Source organism: Zalophus californianus, chromosome 3 (genome assembly GCF_009762305.2).
Source record: "Zalophus californianus isolate mZalCal1 chromosome 3, mZalCal1.pri.v2, whole genome shotgun sequence".
NCBI lineage: Eukaryota > Metazoa > Chordata > Mammalia > Carnivora > Otariidae > Zalophus > Zalophus californianus.
This window is the reverse complement of record NC_045597.1, coordinates 110,550,422-110,569,000: the sequence shown is the minus strand read 5'-3', so window position 1 is coordinate 110,569,000 and position 18,579 is coordinate 110,550,422. Positions and strand designations below refer to the sequence as shown.

The 18,579-nt window shown below is 35.6% G+C and overlaps 1 protein-coding gene and 1 long non-coding RNA gene across 9 annotated transcripts in view; one reads left to right on the top strand and one right to left on the bottom strand.

The window, feature by feature from the left end:
- Window positions 1–18,579, top strand: part of GTDC1 (glycosyltransferase like domain containing 1) — a 478,402-nt gene that overhangs the window by 133,767 nt on the left and 326,056 nt on the right. The window lies entirely within an intron of this gene.
- On the bottom strand, window positions 673–17,629 carry LOC113920839. The gene is made up of 3 exons (XR_003519389.1): window positions 17,602–17,629; window positions 14,599–14,792; window positions 673–784 (listed from the first exon to the last, which is right to left on the bottom strand). It is a non-coding gene; the product is annotated as an uncharacterized LOC113920839 (long non-coding RNA).

Below are 18,579 nucleotides of genomic sequence, written 5' to 3'. Positions count from 1 at the left end.
CTAGGGGTGGGGTGGTTTGTCCAGAAACCCCCCAGACTAGGTATCTTTTCGCTCTTTTCTAAGCTGGTTTCCATTTTTTTTCCCCCATCAACATTTATTAAGGGCTTTTGCATTAAGAGACAGTGCCTACACTAGCCCTGGTGATGGAAGACCAAACGTGGCAAATTTGGACGCAGTAAGCATCTAGTAAACTGTTGACCAAAAGAATGCTTAGTGCCTTTATCCACTTGCTAATACTCAGAGACCCGAGGGAATAATCCCTGATTGAAAACATTCAGTGGCTTTGTACTGTGCATGTAAAAATCCAGGGTACACACCGGCTTTGCTGGGCCTTGCACACCTCTGCAACCTTCTCCCCACCCCTGTCATCTCATTCATCTGCTGTAGTAGTGGCGGGGGCCTAGTTCCCTCGCTCTGAAACCTCATGCTCTTTCCTGCCTCTGCTCGTTGGCCTCTTAGCCGGCAGCACTACCTCATGCCCCCTCCTCTACCCTCTGCTCACTTTTCCCTGTCTTTCAAGTCTGAGCTAACATTTCAGAGAGATGTTCTGAAGAGCTCCTCAGAGAGACCCTCCCTGACCACCATATCAAAACCAAGCCCTTGTATTTCTGTGTTCTTTTTCTCACCTCTGTAAGAGCATCGTGATTATTGTGTTTGTTTGATTTTTTCCCCTTTTTTTCTTTATGCTGCACGTTTCCAGATAAGTGCCATATTTGTCTTCTTTACCCAGGGCCTTGCAGATAGCTGTTATTGAGTCAGTATGGTTGAATGAACGATTTCATACCTGTGGTTTGAAAATGCAAACAAAATGTGGCTGTAATTGACTTTGCTAACCTGCTAATTTTTTCCCATTTTGGGCACTTCTTCTTTCCTGTGTCTAGGGATATCACCTCTTCTGCATAGAAACTGCTTAGAGACATTTAAAGGCCTGTGTTCCTCAGTTTTGTGGGACTAAACTAAAGAATTCCATACACTTTTACTCACTTAATTTTATTGGGTTATATTAATCATATGGTGAAATCAGTCATCGTCCATTATGTAAATTTTGATAAAAGAAAATATAATTTTCTGGAATTTCCCTTGTATAAAAGTGTTTCTAGGAAAAAAAATGTTTCTCAGTTCATGAAACTTTATAGAATCTAGACTATACCTGTGATATTTTGTGAAATTTCACGTGATTGAATTTTAAGGCTTTTTCATTTGGGCTGTGGCCACCCATGAACAGTGTGGCCTTTTAATTTATAGTGTGGAAACTATGGGATAAATGAGAGATTAAAATTTGGCCCAAAGATATATTTTGCTTGGCCACTACAATTACTTAAGCATTTTTAATTTTTAATGCTTTTAGACAGATAGACATTCTTTGTGTTGGTCACAATAGCACAACTAGTTGCCATTGATTTATACTAGTCTGCTTCTCACATTTATGTTACTTAACTGATCTGTTTAGGCCTTTGTGTTTGTAGCCTCTGGCTTAAAACTTGCCCAAGAATGAATTTTCAAATGATCTTAAAAAAAAAAAAGAAACATATATTTTTAAATGTTTAAATGTACATATACATAATGTTTAATGTACATATACATAAAATATACATGTTTAATGTACATATTTAAATATACATATACATAAAATAATTTACTAAGAGAATATAAATCACTTGTCTTTGGAAGAAATGACATATTATACTGCAGGAACCAGCAGTCCTGGGTTTTAATCTCAGCTCTGCCATAAATTAATTGTTTAGCCTTGGAAAAGTCACTTTTTAACCTTAGAGTCTTATTTTTTCACTTGTAGCTGAAGGTTTAGTTTTATCTATTGAGTTCCATGATGTCATGAAAAAGGAATTAAAATCAAGATCAAGAGTCAAGAAATTTTGGGGCATCTGGGTAGCTTAATTGGTTAAGCGTCTGCCTTTGGCTCAGGTCATGATCTTAGAATCCTGGGATCAAGCCCCAAATTGGGCTCTCTGCTCAGTGCAGAGTCTGCTTGTCTCTCTCCCTCTGCTCCTCCCCACCACTCGTGCTCTCTCTCTCTCATTTTCTCTCTCTCAAATAAAACCTTAAAAAAAATGATTCGAGAAATTTTCACACAAAAGACAAATTCAAGGGCGCCTAGGTGGCTCAGTTGGTTGCGTGTCCAACTCTTGGTTTTGGCTTAGGTCGGGATCTCAGGGTCCTGGGATGGAGCCCTCTGTGGGGCTCTGTGTTCAGCGGGGAGTCTGCTTAGGATTCTCTCTCTGCCTCTCCCTCTGCCCCTCATCATCCCCACGCCCATCCTGCACACCCTCTCTCTCAATCTCAAATAATAAATAAATCTTTAAAAAAAAAAAAGGACAAATTTGTACTGTCTCTCATTCAGCTTTGTTACGAACCACTGCTTCATTTAATACAGGAGTTATTTCCTCATCTTATTTGTGTATCTTCTTGAATTTTTAACTTTTATTTTTAGAGACTTTTGGGGGAATAATTCTTTCCAGTAGTGCTTCTATCTTTGGAGTTGCTCTGATGTGACTTATTATTAGTTTGGAACTCCTGTTCCCGCCTCAGCATTTTATGATTGTTTGCCTTTTCATGCTACTGTCTGTCTCGACAGGTCATGGGCCAACATGGACACTAAATACTGGACACATACACTGAACATTGTAGAACTCACACAGAACAGTATTGCAGTGAGGGCAGCGTCACTAAAGAAGGACAGACAGAGGTTTATTTATCATTCAGCAAATTCTGAGGTACAACTAAGAGGATGTGACAGATTTTGCTAGATGGAGATGAAATGTAAAAGGGCTATAGGAGAAGGAAGTATTGTGAACAAAGGTATTAATGCAGGGATTATTGGAAAATGTAATCTCCAAAATCTTGGTTTTTGTATGAACATACTCTGAGGTAGGAGGAGTTGTGGGACATCGGTTTGGGATGATAAAGCAGTTTTTGTCTAATTCATGTACATTTGTGAATTCATGGTTAATCATTTGGGAGGCTGGTACTTTAGATTATGAGTGTCTTTTGAAGCTCTATTCCCAGAACTTTATTAATTGCACATGATAGGAACCCAATTCAAAATCACTGAAACATAGAGGAAAATGTATTTGGGCTACCATGTCACTGAAATTTCTAGAGTGGTTGACTCTAGGCACTGCTGGATCCAGTGTGTCAGTGATATCATTAGACTTTTTGGTCTTCTTGACTCTACTTTCCTCTGGTTTGACTGTATTCTGGAGCATATGGATCTCCCTCAGAGCTAAGTTTATATCCCACCAGTTGAGTTACCCTATCTGAAAGAGAGTGCCTTTCTCGGCATTTCTAGCAAAAGTCCCAGATTGACTGAAATGACTTTCTTAAAAAAAAAAAAAAAAAAAATGTGATCTTTAAACTTGTTACTTTGTCAAGAGGCCCCTAATATTGTGATTGGCCAAAGTGGGGTCAACCCAATTCAAACCATATGAACTGAGTACCAGAGAGCAAAAGGGAAATTATATTGCTGTTATTCAAAGAGGGAAAAACAATGTTTCATAGGCAGAAAACATGGTGAGTACTACAGTCATACGTGGGAATGAGGTAAACTGTGCAGAGGACAAATATTACAGCACTGTAGTAATGGAGACCATGGATGAGGGCAGAAATGGTCAATGGATCCTAAAATCTAATGGAAAAATAGTGAGTTTCTGAAGAAGAACAATGGTAATAGGAATGGAAAGTAGAAAAGGACCTAGCAATATGAATGAAATTTGTTTTGAAATGGGTAAAGGGATTAAGAGGTTAAAACTTCCAGTTATGAAATAAATAAGTCACAGGAATGAAAAGTACAGCACAGGGAATATAGTCAATAATATTGTAATATACTTATCGCCGTGAGCATCTCATAATGTATATAATCATTGAATCACTATGTTGTACACCTGAGACTAATATTATACGTCAACTATACTTCAGTTAAAAATTTAAGAAATTTGTGTTGTTTGCATTTCACTAGTTAGAAAATTTGTCTGGGATCTGAACTGAAACTTATCTTTGTCTTGTCCATGAGAAAAGAAGTTGGGATACAAATTAATTTAGTCTAAGAGATCACACTTAAACTACTTCAGTGGTTATAATTATTTTTAAAATAGCTTTGCGAATTGTAAATCATTCCTGTTAGCCCATTAAATTGGGTCAGTCGGTTTATTTTGGCAGCATTTTAAGTTACTCCATGTACTTAAAAGTAGCAAAACTTCCTTTTCTATAAAAATGTAATGTAATACTGTCTCTTTTTTCTATTTAAATAAAATATTATGTATATATAATGTATATGACATATACATATACATGCATGTGTGTATATCTCATATAAACACAAATAATCAAGAAATGATTGATTACCTGGTATCAACTTCTCAAACTTACCTCCCCTCTTTCCCCCACTAAAATCAGGTATTAAATGCTTCTGTAGCATTCTTACACTATGCTATATCTCAGAGCAAAAATGAACGAGTAAATTGTGGTTGCTCTCCTACTTAGTATCCAGTTCAGGAAAGCCAATCTCTTTCTCAGTGGTCTGAACTGGTAACTCATGCATTTGAAGAATATATGCTGTGTGCAGGTACAAATGATAAAAATGTGAATAAGGCAGTATGCTTTAGGAGCTAAATTTCTTCTCTTGGTTATAGTTCTGTTTCTTTCTTTCCTTTCAGGTTTTTATTTTATTTATTTTTTTGGTAGTATTTAGACAATGTTTACTTGAATCAACTTTTCTAAAGCAGTCATATACTAAAATGTTTCTAGGGAAATCCCCCACACTTAGTAACTTGTCTTTCAGTATAGTAGTGGCTCTGAAATATGGGGGATTTTTAGCCCATAGTTTCTCTGTGTCTCCAGTATTGAGGCAGATATTTATTTGTAATACAGACTGTTTTGGTGGGTTCCAAGATTTTCAGAAAATGAAAATGGGGAAGAATGTGAACTAGTTTTTGTCACTTTTTTTCCTCCATCATAAGCTTAAATACAATGAAAAAAATTTCATGAAATCCGATTATATTAAAGGCATATATTATTTATATGTGTGTGTAGCATTTTTATTATAGGGTTTTTCATTCAGATGTAGTGATTCTTAGCTTTCATTTTGTAGCATCGCTGAGTGTCTTCAGTTTTCTCGAAGGGAATTTGTAACTTTTTAAAACAGAAAAACATCAACTCACTTTTATTGAGAAAAATATTTTTCTATACATACCATTTTATAAGAGGATTGTTGCCAAGAAACCAAGCAGTAGCTTAGTGCCAATGCTACAAAGGTTTAGGAGTCCTTGATACTTGCAATTGGTAGAAATGAAGAGATTATAACTCGGGAGTTCATAAGGAGTGATTAGTAGAGCTATGTAATCATTTTAATAACAGTATTCTTATTTTTTCCAAGTGTCCAAAGATATTTAGTGATACTCCTATTTTATTTGCACTATTTTTTGAAAAATGTAAGAAAAGTAAGAGAAACAGAGGTTCAGAATTGAGGTCCTGTTTGCTCTGAAATTTGAATAATGTTTATCAGGTAAGTGGTGTTTATGTAAGTAATTATTTTCATTGTCTGATTTTGGTATTTAGAAATGGGAGAACAAAGACGTCACATACGTAGGCATCTACACAAGAAGTAGAAACAGTGGCAGTTTTAGAATCGAACTATGTGAAAAACATTTGAGCTTTGGAAACATGATCTTAATACTTGTCTTTTTTCAATCACTTTTATTTTAGATAAAATGCTGGCAGATGGTAGTGATCCACTTGAGCAGTGTTGAGTTTTCTTTATTTTTTTCCCCTGGAAAAAAGCTTCCAGAAAACTTTTGTTTTTTTTTAATATGTTCAGCATGCATATGTTTTACATGTATTAACCAGTATTAAAAATGCAGTTCCTAATTAGATGTCTGAAGCTGAGAAGAGCTGTGGTGAAGACCAGCCTTTTAGAAAATTACTGAAATAGAAAGTTTTGATGAAGAGGCTTTTCGTTTTTGCTGTTGCATCCTTCAGCCCTCTCCAGCCCCAGAAACTAAGGAATTTACATTATCAATGTTTCTTAGCTATTATGTTTTAGGATGTCACTGGATAACGTCATTTTTGACGAGAAACCCTTAAGTTATTGATGATGCTAAAACTTGAAGAACTCAGGATATTTACATTCTGTTATGACCTGTTCTGTATTATAGCAAAGAAATTAATACTTCTGTTACTTAAGGATTTAAGTTTTCGGTGGACATAGTTATAAACTTGATATGTCTTAGATGTTAGGAAAATTGTAGGAAATCTCTGAAGTAATATATTGCATTCTGGGTTGGTTTCTTTTTTCCTTTTTGTACATTTTAAAATGTAGGGGGTGATGGGGAAATCCCTTCTCTCCAAGTTTCTCTGTGTGAGTCACCTGAAATCTTCGTTCTAATAAGAGTGTAATGAAATGGTGCCATTTGAATCAGTATTTCCATATTTGCAATTTAGAATATTCAGTTTGTACTCATCAACATTCATGTATATTTCTGTTTTACTTTTCAGTTTGTCATACAATATTTTTTCAGCTGATAAGCATATCTGACCAGGAATGACTTCTGGTTTTCATTGACATGGAGTGTCAATTGTTCTCTCACTTATTTTATCTCACTGACTATGTGGTGTTTGTTTGCAGCCCCAAACCACAGATTAGGCACAAAGATATTGACTCATCCTGACACAAATATTAGCCCACACAATGTGAATTCCTTCAATGTTTGGGCATTCCTAGGAACATATGATGGGTTTTGATTTTCTCTTTTGTACCCATTAGACAGTATTACAGAGTAGCTCTGACAGAGAGGGAAAGAGAACTGGATTAAAAGTCAGGGGAGTCAACTTCAAGACCCAGTTCAGCCGCTCACCTATATAAGGACAAAGCACTCATTGTCCATCTTCATCTGCAAAATGGTGACAGTAACAAATAATATTCTTCCTGTTTATCGTGAAGATTTGTTATGAGGATCAAATGAGATAATGGTTCAAGAATTATCATGTAAACTCAAGAGTAGGATATTACTGTAAAGTTAGAACAGTTTTAGGTAGAATTTCTAGAATTTGTACTGTTCTTCTGTGTGTCTGATTTTCTCTTGAGTTTTTTTTTTAAGTCATTTAATCTCTAGTCTTAAAACGTAAGTAAAGAGAGATGACATAGAATTAATTCTTTAATAAAAACATAATGTTTGAAGAGTATCTGGCCCAAAGCCACAATATGCTGCTACATTTGTTCTTTTGTCAGGTGGTTTCTAGTGATAGAGTGGGAAGAAATGGTAGAGGGGGTATTTTGTGTAGATTTTTGGTCTCTATTGCAATTCTGATATCAATTTTGAATCATAGCTAAATAGCAACAATCAACAAAATATTATAATGGGTAGTGATAATGAATTAAAATAGTGGTCATATTTATATTTTTGTAAGTAGAAAAGTGAGTTAATAATTCACCGTTTATTCATTTTCTTCAACCAACATTTGTGTAATGACTCCTATTTTGTAAGGCATTTTGTTAGGTACTTGATTTGAAAGTGTATTGAAAGTATGCTTGTTTATGAAAAAGGTAAATGGAAGGTGGTTCAATTGCACCCTTATTGAGTAATGACTAAAGTGTTCTTAAAGAGAAAACAAGGTATACAGTTGTCTCGTGGATCTAAAGATGTGATAATACCTGGTGCCTTGCTATGGAACAGTGGCATTTCCTATCCCAGTGATAAAATGATTATGACTTTCTAACACAAAGTAATTATTTCATATATATGGCATCATCTATTTGTTTAAACCCCAAGGAGAAGAATTATGTGAATATCTGAACATGCAGAAGTTTTACATTAATTTTAATAAAAAATAACTGCTGAACGTCATAACTGCCAAAACATTAGATAGGTGGAAATGAATGTTCTAATATATTTTCTTGAAGTTGATATGAATTTTAGGAAACATATTAAAGCTTCTTTTCTTGTTCACAATAGAAATGGCCATTTTAGTTCAGCTGTGTCACTGGCTACCATATTAGTACATATCATTTTGCTTGAAAAGATCTTTAAAACTTAAATATGTCAAAAGCTTTGTATTAATAGATAAAATTTTTGAGACCTCATGTATATTAGTTTTGCATTTTTTTCCTGCAGAAATAGGCTTTCCTTCTTATTTCTTTAAACATCTCTGAACGCATTTTTAGCCTTGACAATTGGGGCTGAAGGTAAAATGTGCTGCAGGAGAGTTGGAGAGATATGTTTGACTAGCCTGCTGCAGAGAGTGACATCTAGCCTACTCATTCAACTCACTTTTTTTAGGCATTCTATTTAAATTGCTGCTTATACCTGGTAAAGGAGTTAACCTAAGATAAACACTCCCAACTACTCAGAAGCCTGCTTTTCAGTTCCCTCCTTCCGGATCATTAGAAGTCCTGTTTTCACCTATTTCTTTCGCCCTTCACTTCCAGTATTTCACCTGAGCAGCTCACTAAGTAACAAACAATTCTGAATAGTTATTAAGAATGTTTTAGTTTTTGTCACTGCTAAGCAGTGTTACCCTTTCCATTGTACTTGGACAGTGTTAGTAATGGTGTGGAAATGGCCAGTCTGTGAATGGATGACTGGGAAAAGAGAAAAATTTGTAAAGTAATAGATAATTAACTCATGGGGTTTTGAACAACTGAAATTCAAAAGCAAATATCCAAAGTATATTTTAGGGTTACTTTGGTGTCTTATAATATTTAATATTGCCCTTTCCTTGAACTTTAGAAGCAAATATCATCATAAATTTGCCCAGGAAGTATTTTGTTATTATTTCTAAGTTCCCTGAGGGCAGAAGCTTTGTCTTTTTCACAACTATTCCCAAGGTCTAATTCTTAATGTTCAGTGAATATTTGTTGAATGAATGAATAAATAATGAAGATACTAAGGAATGTCAATAAAACTTATAAGACCTATACTTTTTGCTATGTGCAATGTTTCAATTGTATTTATTTGCAGATAAGAAATACATGGAAGAACAAGGCTAGCTGATTTTACTACTTAGCAGATGATTTACATATTTTACAAGGTTATACACTCCCTATTTTCTTTCTCTTCCTTCTTTCTTGTTCTACCCATTGCAGTGCCCTGCATATGACGGTTGCTGCTCAATACTTTTTAAAAAATGTTTGCATGAATATTATGCTTTACTTTTGTACAATTACAGATCTCTTGTTATATAATTAACTGTTCAGTACAGTGAATAAAGTAGCTATTTTAGTGGTTTTCACTGTTCTGTTTTGCATTTTTTTTTTCAAGTAGCAGAAGATAGAGGTTTAATGAGTTTGAAGCACATCAGGTAGAATTTGAAGTGATAAACAGGAGCTATAAGATGGAAATACTGAGACTTTCCTTTTCTGTGATACAATGGCAACATATACAAAGAGTTACCAGTTATTAGTTCACTGGCAGAAAAACTTTAGGGAGTACAAATGCAGTGAGGAAAATTGGTTTCACGAGACAGGAACTTCCCATAAGGTATTAAACCCGGGATTCTTTTGGAAGCGTACAGATGATAATGAGAGAAGACAATGGTAGAGGAATAATAATAACTTACGATCCCTGGAGGTTCACCTATTGGCAGTGATACCAATTTACATGGTCTACTTTGTAGGAATAGTATACCACTGTATTTTTTCAGGGAGTATTGCTTGGCCTTGGTAGCCCTTTTGAACATTTTCAAACATGACATAGTAAGATACCCTCCCAATTCGTCCCTTCTTTTTCAATTATTTACTGTGTTCCTTCACATCACTAAAAACTTTATCATTGTCTGTTTCTTGGAAATGTCATCAACTTGACCATTCTCTTGTCCCTTCGTCTCTATTAAATACCTTTCTTGTCAAAGAAAGCCCTAAATATCTTGCATTTCAGTTCAATATACTGTATTTCTGTCTTTTCTTCCTCTTATAATCATCTATTTACCACTCAACTGGAGTAAATTAGGAATGTCATCAGTGATATTCTTAATGCCAAATTTATACGTTTGTGTGCGTGTGTGTCTGTTGCCCTACTTCTCTCAACTCTTTCTTGCTTTTGATCCCTTTAACACTTTTTCTTGGCATTACTTTTGGCCTCAACTGGAACGGCAGAAACCTTGACTTCTTTAGGTCACTCCAGCTAGTTAGGTTTTTGTTCCTTCATGTCATTTCTCCTTGCCACTACTTTTTAAATTACAGCACCGTTCTCTGTCTTGTTGTGAACCATTTTATCTGGATCTTTTCTTAAAACTTTAAAAAAATGTATAAATGTACATTATAGTAATCACCTGTTTTTGAGCATTTTCTCTGCAACAGAACTGATAAACAGCTTTAAAATGTTTTATCTCATTTAAAACTTACAACAACCCTGTGAGCTGAACTCTTATTACCACCATTTAAACTGAGGCCAAGAGGTTTAATTATTTGTCAAACATTATAAGCAACGAAGTGGTAGAAATATGATCCATTGTAGTCCTCTATGACTCAGTAGCCCAAGCCCGTAACTGCTACTCACCATCACTTCTCTTCTGACATCCCTTGTGCTGGTAGCCTTTGCTGCCTTTCCCAGCAAGAACCATCAGCTCTTGGTATACACTCAGGTCAGTAATCGTATATACATAACCATGAATTCCTCTCTTCTGTAGAGGGTACGCTTTCCACATAGGGCAAGATACCGTAGAACGCCTTCTCTTCCAATTTAACTTTCCCTCTTAAATTTCTCTTCATCTGTTTCTAGTACCTTGGGTACACTGTTCTACTTCACCATCCTGCTGTCACCACATCCCCAGGTTGAATTAGACATCCAGGCAGCGTGCTTCTTCCCACATGGTGCTGCTAAAGAAGACGCTCTTAAGCAGCTATGTGTTGGATATGACGTGGTCCTCATGGCTACAGCTGACTGGGAATGGGATGGCTTGTTACCCAGATCACAGGTAGGCAGATAAGGTGTGACATGTTCTTCTGAGAAAAAATCATTTAAGCCAGTTGGATTCTTTTCTTGGGGATTTGAATGAAAAAATATAGATAAACTGGGGCAATGGTAGGATTTGTAGGCTAAGGCTCCTGAGACAGGACCTAGAGAGTCCATAATGGGTCATGTGCCAGCTGAAGTTTCGGAGAGCAGAAACTATTAGGAAGCAAAAGCAGATTAGGGAAAACGAAACAGGTGCCCAGAGAGAGGAGATGCCATGAGAAAGATAGCTTGTATCCTGTGTGAAGGAGGTGTACAGAGAACCGCTAGTTCCCAGACCTCCTCTAGACAGCTTCCCAGTTTTTGTCTCAGCTCTTACGGGAAGTTTCATTGTGTTTAAGATAACTTCTGCCCCTCTTTCTTGGTCTTCAAAAAGTCTGGACTAGTTCTTATTAAGGCATTCAGTGATTATTAGTGACTTGCTGAATTATTTCAGCTAAGATAAAGTCCATGGAATGCATACTTTCTAGATATGATGCTACCCATATTATGTTTGGTCTGTTGTAAAAGGTACCTTTTGATTTTCTTGGCTTCAGCCATTCCCCCAGCAGTTTTATGAGTAATAGTACCTTGGGATCGCCTTGATTCAATTATCAAAAGATTTCAGTCACTGCTAGTTATTTTTCTAACAAATAAATTCTTACTCATGTCGTTAAAGAATGACCACCTGATCCTTTCCTCGGGAGGGTTCTGTCCATTTTAAGTATATTCTCTATTTTGTTCAAGATAACTTGCTTACCATAGGCACACTGTGTTTCCTATGTTTGATGGGAATGAATGAATGGCTACATTACAGAAATATTTAAACATATAAAAAAAAATAGAGGGAATAGATGATGATATTTTAACCCTTTAACAATTACACATAAATGCCCAAATCTTGTTCTGTTTAAACTCCGCCTTGTTCTTTCCCAATCCAGACTATATTGAAGCAAATTGCATACATTTCATTTGTAGCTCTACATATTTCATTGGTATTTCTAAAAGATAGCCTTTCTTAAAAAATAAAACATAACTGCAATACCATTATTACTCTGGTAAAAATCCTGAGTAATTCCTTAATATCATTAAATACTTCTAGCCTTAAAATGCTGTATTTCCCATAAATATGACCATATTATGTAATAAAGAAAAGGAAAGGTGCTCTCCCTGAGTCCAGAGCATGCTCGTAATGCTGTGTATGAATGGTTGACCAATAAAAACTACGTTTTGTTTACAGAGCTGAAGTATGATGCTTCTTATTTGAGGAATGACTAATCACTGTTTAGTGGTTCATTTAGTATCTTTAATGCTTCGTATTCATTTAGTTTTCTCCTATATCTCACAGGTAGGTTGCATTGCATTATAGGAATGGTGCTGTCTGGAGTTGTGCAGAAGAAAGCATCTGCTGCTGGAGGGGGCAGCCCTGCTTATACTTGGGCCCTGGGCATTGACATTTATACTTAAATACCTTTTAAGTCTTTCTAGTATGCATCCAGGGTTGAGAATGCTGGTCTAAAGTGTACTATCTGCACTTACTATAAATAATAGTATTATCTATTATAATTTATCTTCACTAATTCAAGATTATAAATATAAATATAACTCAGTAATTCTATTAGCTTTGTTTCTCTTGCTGGGTACTTCCTTTCCTTTTGTTCTGTTACTTTTAAGGGATAATTATAGTAGTATGAAACATTCTGTCCACATAAAAGCTTACTGAAGAGGTTAAATATTCTTGCTAATTAAAGAAAATACTAATTGGACAGATTGCTGTTTTATATTAGTAATTTTAATTATTTTTTAATCAGAACACAATTTTTTAAGGAATGTTGTGATTTTATACTTTTTTTCACTAATTGAGTGACTTAAATATTCAGATTATTATTATTATTATTTTTGAATAGTTGGTCTATGGATGGGACGGAAACAAGATGTAAAAATTTCTTGCTATATCGTGAAGTTTATAACTCTCAGTCCCTATCCATACCTTTACTGATCCCTAAATCATCTATCTATACATATATGTACAGTTATTACATTTACCATTTGCCAAAGGATTCAGCGTAATGTCATTAGTTTTCTTTGACTCTTGCATTCTACTTATACATTATTATAATTCTACTTATACATTTGACATTAGTATGTCAAATCTTACTTGCTAAGAAAGGAAACTGACATGTTCAGGAGCCAAATGGTTTGTCTGTTTTCAAAATGCATACTTTTCAGTGTCATGAAAGCTTAAATTTTAAAAATATTCGTTGTCACCAGTCTCTTGGTTTCACTAAAACAACATGTTTTCAGGAATTCTTTTAATAACTTTTTAATTTGCTTAGCCATCTCTTATTGCACCAATGTGACCATCTCTATTAGTTTCCCAAGGCCTCTGCAACAACAGAATTTATTTTCTCATAGTTCTGGATGCTAGAAGTCCAAAATCAAGTGTTGGTAAGACTATGCTTCCTCTTAGGGCTTGAGGGAAGAATCCTTTCTTACCTTTGCCTACCTTCTGGTGGCTCCCTGCAATCCTTGCCATTTCGTGGTGTGTTGCTGCATCACTGCAATCTCTGACTGTATTGGCACATGACCTTCTTCTCTGTGTGTATCTCTTTGTGTCCTCTCCCCTTCTTATAAGGACAGAAGTCACTGGGTCTGGAGCCCACACTAATCTAGCGTGACCTATCATAACTTGATTACATCACCAGAGGCTATCAAAATAAGGTCATATTTACAGGTACCAGGGACTGGAATTATCTTTTTTGAGGACAGAATTCAGCTCACTACACCATCATCTTTGAAGTCACTGTGTCATTTGGTGCCTGTTACTTGCTAGGCATTCAGTAAATTTTTGTTAAATAAAGGACTGCCTGGTACCATTATATACATGCAATAAGCCATAATTTAGTCATTATTTCTGGAACTAGAAGAAACAATAAAAAGTCAGTGCATTCCTTCCATGTGAAAGGTGATGTGCTATCTTTAGTTTATTGGTAAAGCAACAAAAAAGTTTGAGTGACTTGACTATAATCAGATAGATATTGTCCACAGGGTGGTAGGGATAAAATTTTTATTATTTACCTGCTATTATAGTCTTTTGTGATACCTCTTTTTTTCTTATTAATTAGTGTTTTTAGATTAATACCTGACATTGAGATGACATGACAGATATTAACATAGTTAGGACTTCAGAGCTCTTCTAATCAAACTGCTGTTATTTTACAGCTGAGAAAACAGAGGTCTGAAAAGGTTAAGTGAGTTGTCGAAAACCAGGGGTAGGTGATGACATTTCTGGGTGGGTCCTGATTGTTTAGTATTGAATTCTATAATTTGAAACTAATATGGCGAATTTGATAGCACCTAGAGGACACTGATAAAAATCGGTAACAAGCTTGAAAATAAATACTGGAAGAATTTGAAATAATTTAAAAGCAAAGATAAGGGATGATTTAATTAATCAGCAATATTGTTCTCTTGCCACTGAAGGCAAATGGAAAAAAACAGCCTCAAACACCAAGAAAAGCAGATTCAGGTTTGTTTTCCAACTGGAAAGACTGACAGTGGGATTGTTGAGAATTGTCATGGGAAATTTGAAGAGGAATGAACTCAAAACCAAACGAAAACAAAACCCACACAAATCCGCTTATTTGTCTGGTCTTACCTGGAAATTTCAAATTTTTTTCAGATTCACTTCTTTGCGTACTTTACTTCTTGACTAAGGCCACATCAGTACTTTCTTCTCAGAATGCAACTTTAAAATTATTTTACAAGGTGAGATTTCCAACCACTGCAGTCACAATCTTCAAATCCTTGAAGTGCCTGGTTTTGGCTCCTCAGTGCCTGTTTTTTTTTTTCCTATAAAACAGGACATGATGGAAATGGTGGCTTTCAAAATTCCGACCTTCAGATTACATCACTGTATTCATACATCAGACTTCCTTTAGATGGATCAAAGTTTTGTGTGTCCAGTAGGATCCTTGATGCCTTCCAAGACTGAGGGCAAAAGGAGGAATGCAGTATTCCTGTCTACTGTATTGATCCATTCTCTTTGGGTTCTGTCATGGCTTTGGCTCGTTGATGGATTTTCTAGCTGTGAATGAGTGTCATGTCTCAATTGATTTGAATACTTCTTGTTGAGTAGGTTCTGTGACTGACTTTATTTCCTGGATGCTCTGACAAAGTCATGTTGCCTTTAAGTGTGTCACTTATCTATAACTATATGCTCTTTCCTACAGGCTGCCTTTCTTATGTCTGTAGCCTTCCCTTTTTTATAAATCTAAGCAATTATAAGCTCTTAAGTTTCTCTTTTATTTTATTTTAAATTATAATCTAACCTCTTTTCTCCCATAGGCTTTTACAAGCTATCTAAAAACAAAACAACTAAAAAAAAAAAAACCAAACCCAAAATAAATAATTAAGCCTTGCTTGTTTTAGTGACTGTACGTACATGTAAGTGGCTTTCCTTGGCTTTGAAAGGGAGACAGTTGGCAATCAGAAAGTTCTTAAACCTTCCTCTTCCTGTTGCATTCAATGAGAATTTCTTTTTTTTTTTTTTTTTTTTTTTTTTTTTAAAGATTTTATTTATTTATTTGAGAGAGAGAGAATGAGCGATAGCACGAGAGGGAAGAGGGTCAGAGGGTCAGAGGGAGAAGCAGACTCCCCGCTGAGCAGGGAGCCCGATGTGGGACTCGATCCCGGGACTCCAGGATCATGACCTGAGCCGAAGGCAGTCGCTTAACCAACTGAGCCACCCAGGCGCCCCTCAATGAGAATTTCTTAACACCAACCAATGTTTAAAATTGGCTCTGGGGACTTCAAAAGCAATTATGGTTATTAGGCCTCTTTTTAGTTGTCAAATAGGGTAGTCACTGCCCGTGTTAAGCATTAATTAAGAAAGAAGTGGACATGATGGATTAATATGGGCCAGTTCAAAATACCAAGCATCTAAGCTTTCTAGCTGGTGTGTCTGATGGAAAAGTTAGAGAAATTCTTCATTACTTAATTCTGTTATACTTTGTAGGGTGTTAGTGTTGGATTAAAAAAAAAAAGGAAGAAGATAGCAGGAAGGGAAGAATGAAGAGGGGGGAATCGGAGGGGGAGACGAACCATGAGAGACTATGGACTCTGAGAAACACACTGAGGGTTCTAGAGGGGAGGGGGTGGGGGGATGGGTTAGCCTGGTGATGGGTATTAAAGAGGGCACATTCTGCATGGAGCACTGGGTGTTATACGCAAACAAATCACGGAACACTACATCAAAAACTAATGATGTAATGTATGGTGATTAATATAACAATAATAAAAAATAAAAAAATAAAGCACATTACCAAAAAAAATAAAAATAAAATAACTAATCAAGAGTTATACAGACCCCCAGTGGATAATTATGAAACATATCAATGCAGATCCATGTATCGCCTAATGTATTTACCGTCGGTGTTGTCATTTATTAGCCATAAGATTTGGGGGAAAGAGCTTAACTTTTCAGAGCCTCAGTTTTCTTGCCTCTTAAAATGGAACAAATAATACTTACCTTGTAGTATAGTGTGACAATATAATTAAACCCAATGAGATAATATATGTAAGGAACCTAACATGGTACCTGGCCAAGGGGCTCACAAAAGCACAGTATTTCTTTATATTTGTATAGCATTGTACAGTTTTCTCCCATACTATATTATCCCATTGCATCTCTTTTCACATGCTATGCCATTCCCTTCCAAATGAAACTATGAAGCGATCAGAGAAGATGCTATTAGCACCTTTCTCATATATGAGAAAATTCTTTTAGAGAATGATTAGTCCACATGGCTATTTATGCTTAGGTTTTCTGATTCCTAGACCCCCAGAAGCATTAGCCTTTTCCTCACTTTATTTAAACTTCTAACTTCCTCCTTCACTCATTTAAGGTTCTAGCTATAGGTATAAGGGATTAAGGGGGCCAGGGCTTTAATGGAATTCTTAATGCCTTTAAGTCTGTATGCAAATGAAATAACAGATATTTAAAGGGCTTTGGAAAATAATTTGAAATGCTAAACAAACATAAAATTGAATGTTTCTTTTAATTATTTTGAGTTATAACATTTATTCTCTTAACTGTTACGTTTTCTTTACTTCCGGGTAAGTTAGAAACATTTAGAAAATAATCAGTTCCAAAAAAGAAAAGAAAAACTTCCTATACCATTTTTTGTTCTAGTTGCTTTGTAAGTCTTGTTCAAATTCTTACTAGCAAATTCTGAATTGCTGCTAAGGCTTTTGTTGAAGAATTCCTGAGAATTGGAGTTACTTATTTTTTGTCGGAGGAACTAATTTTATTAACATGTGGTAATTAAACCAACACTAGGAATTGTGAGCAAATAATGTAGGGCATTGCTGGATTATGTGTTTTCTTTCAGTTTCCCAATAATTATTAACACTTGTAGAAAATCTTGTGAAAAATTGATGGAAAGTACTCTGCTTTTCTGCCATACCTGGGATTTAAAGAAGCAAGATTGGTCCACATTATGCAGTATGGTGCATGTTCACTCTTTCTGCACATACGTCCTTCAATGTAAAGAACTTGGGCAGGTGTTATTAATAAAAAGTAATAATAAATAACCCCTTCTATTTTAAATAGGGATGCTATTCTGCCAGCTTTGAAGCTCACACATACTCTCTAACTTACCCCAGCTTTCGCTCATCTGGTCTTTAAATGGCTTCTTTCATGTGGTCAGCCCACGAGCCATGCGTACTGCCGCTCAATCACGCCACTGTACGTCGCCATCATGAGGGTGGTTTGCATGATTTGCATTTCCTGTACTGTTTGAGCTTCAGTGAGCTCTAAGCGCCACGTATGAGGAAACCACTGCCAAATAATGCAATGATTTAATGATTTTAGTCAAACCAGATGAGTTTGTGCTGGATTCAGGCTACCAAGTCCGGGCTGGGGGTGGGGGTGGGGCGATGTTGTCAGGATATCCTGTTAAAAAAGGATTCTTCACAATGTCCATAAGTGCGAGATGTGAATTTGTTAACAAATCTGGTCATGTAAGAGAAGGTTACTTTTGGGAGGATAGCACTGAAGTGCTGTGATGAATAACCATATATATGTTACTTTTAGAAAATTCAGTCTTTTAAATTTGAGTTACATCATGTTGCCAGTGTATTTATTTTGACAATAATAGATTTTGATGGCGTTAATTTTCTAACCCTACAGAGTTAAATTTAGTCAAAATTAAATACGTTGATTATGTGCCCCCTTGCCCTGTAAAAGAGGGCTTGTATTTTATTAAAAAATTGTTGATAGAAGCTGTCGGACAACTGCAGAATTGGCATAGCAGTGGGCCAATGAATAGTTACTAAAGTGGGGAAGAAAAAAAAAATGTACCAGATACTAGTCTTCATGAAAAACATAGACAGATGGGGAGACAGACCTATATGATGCCACAAATAGATGAATATCTTGTAAGGATTTCAAACAAATGTTGAAAGATCCAGTGAAATTTTTAAAAGTTGGTTTAAAAGTATATCTTGTGCTTATAAATAGTCTATTTATTTCTGCTCACCTGAAACCCAACCTGTAAGTTGTTCATGAAATATTTTATCAATATTAAGCAAAAAGAATGTAGACTGAATTTATATATAACCACAGAGATATTAAAAT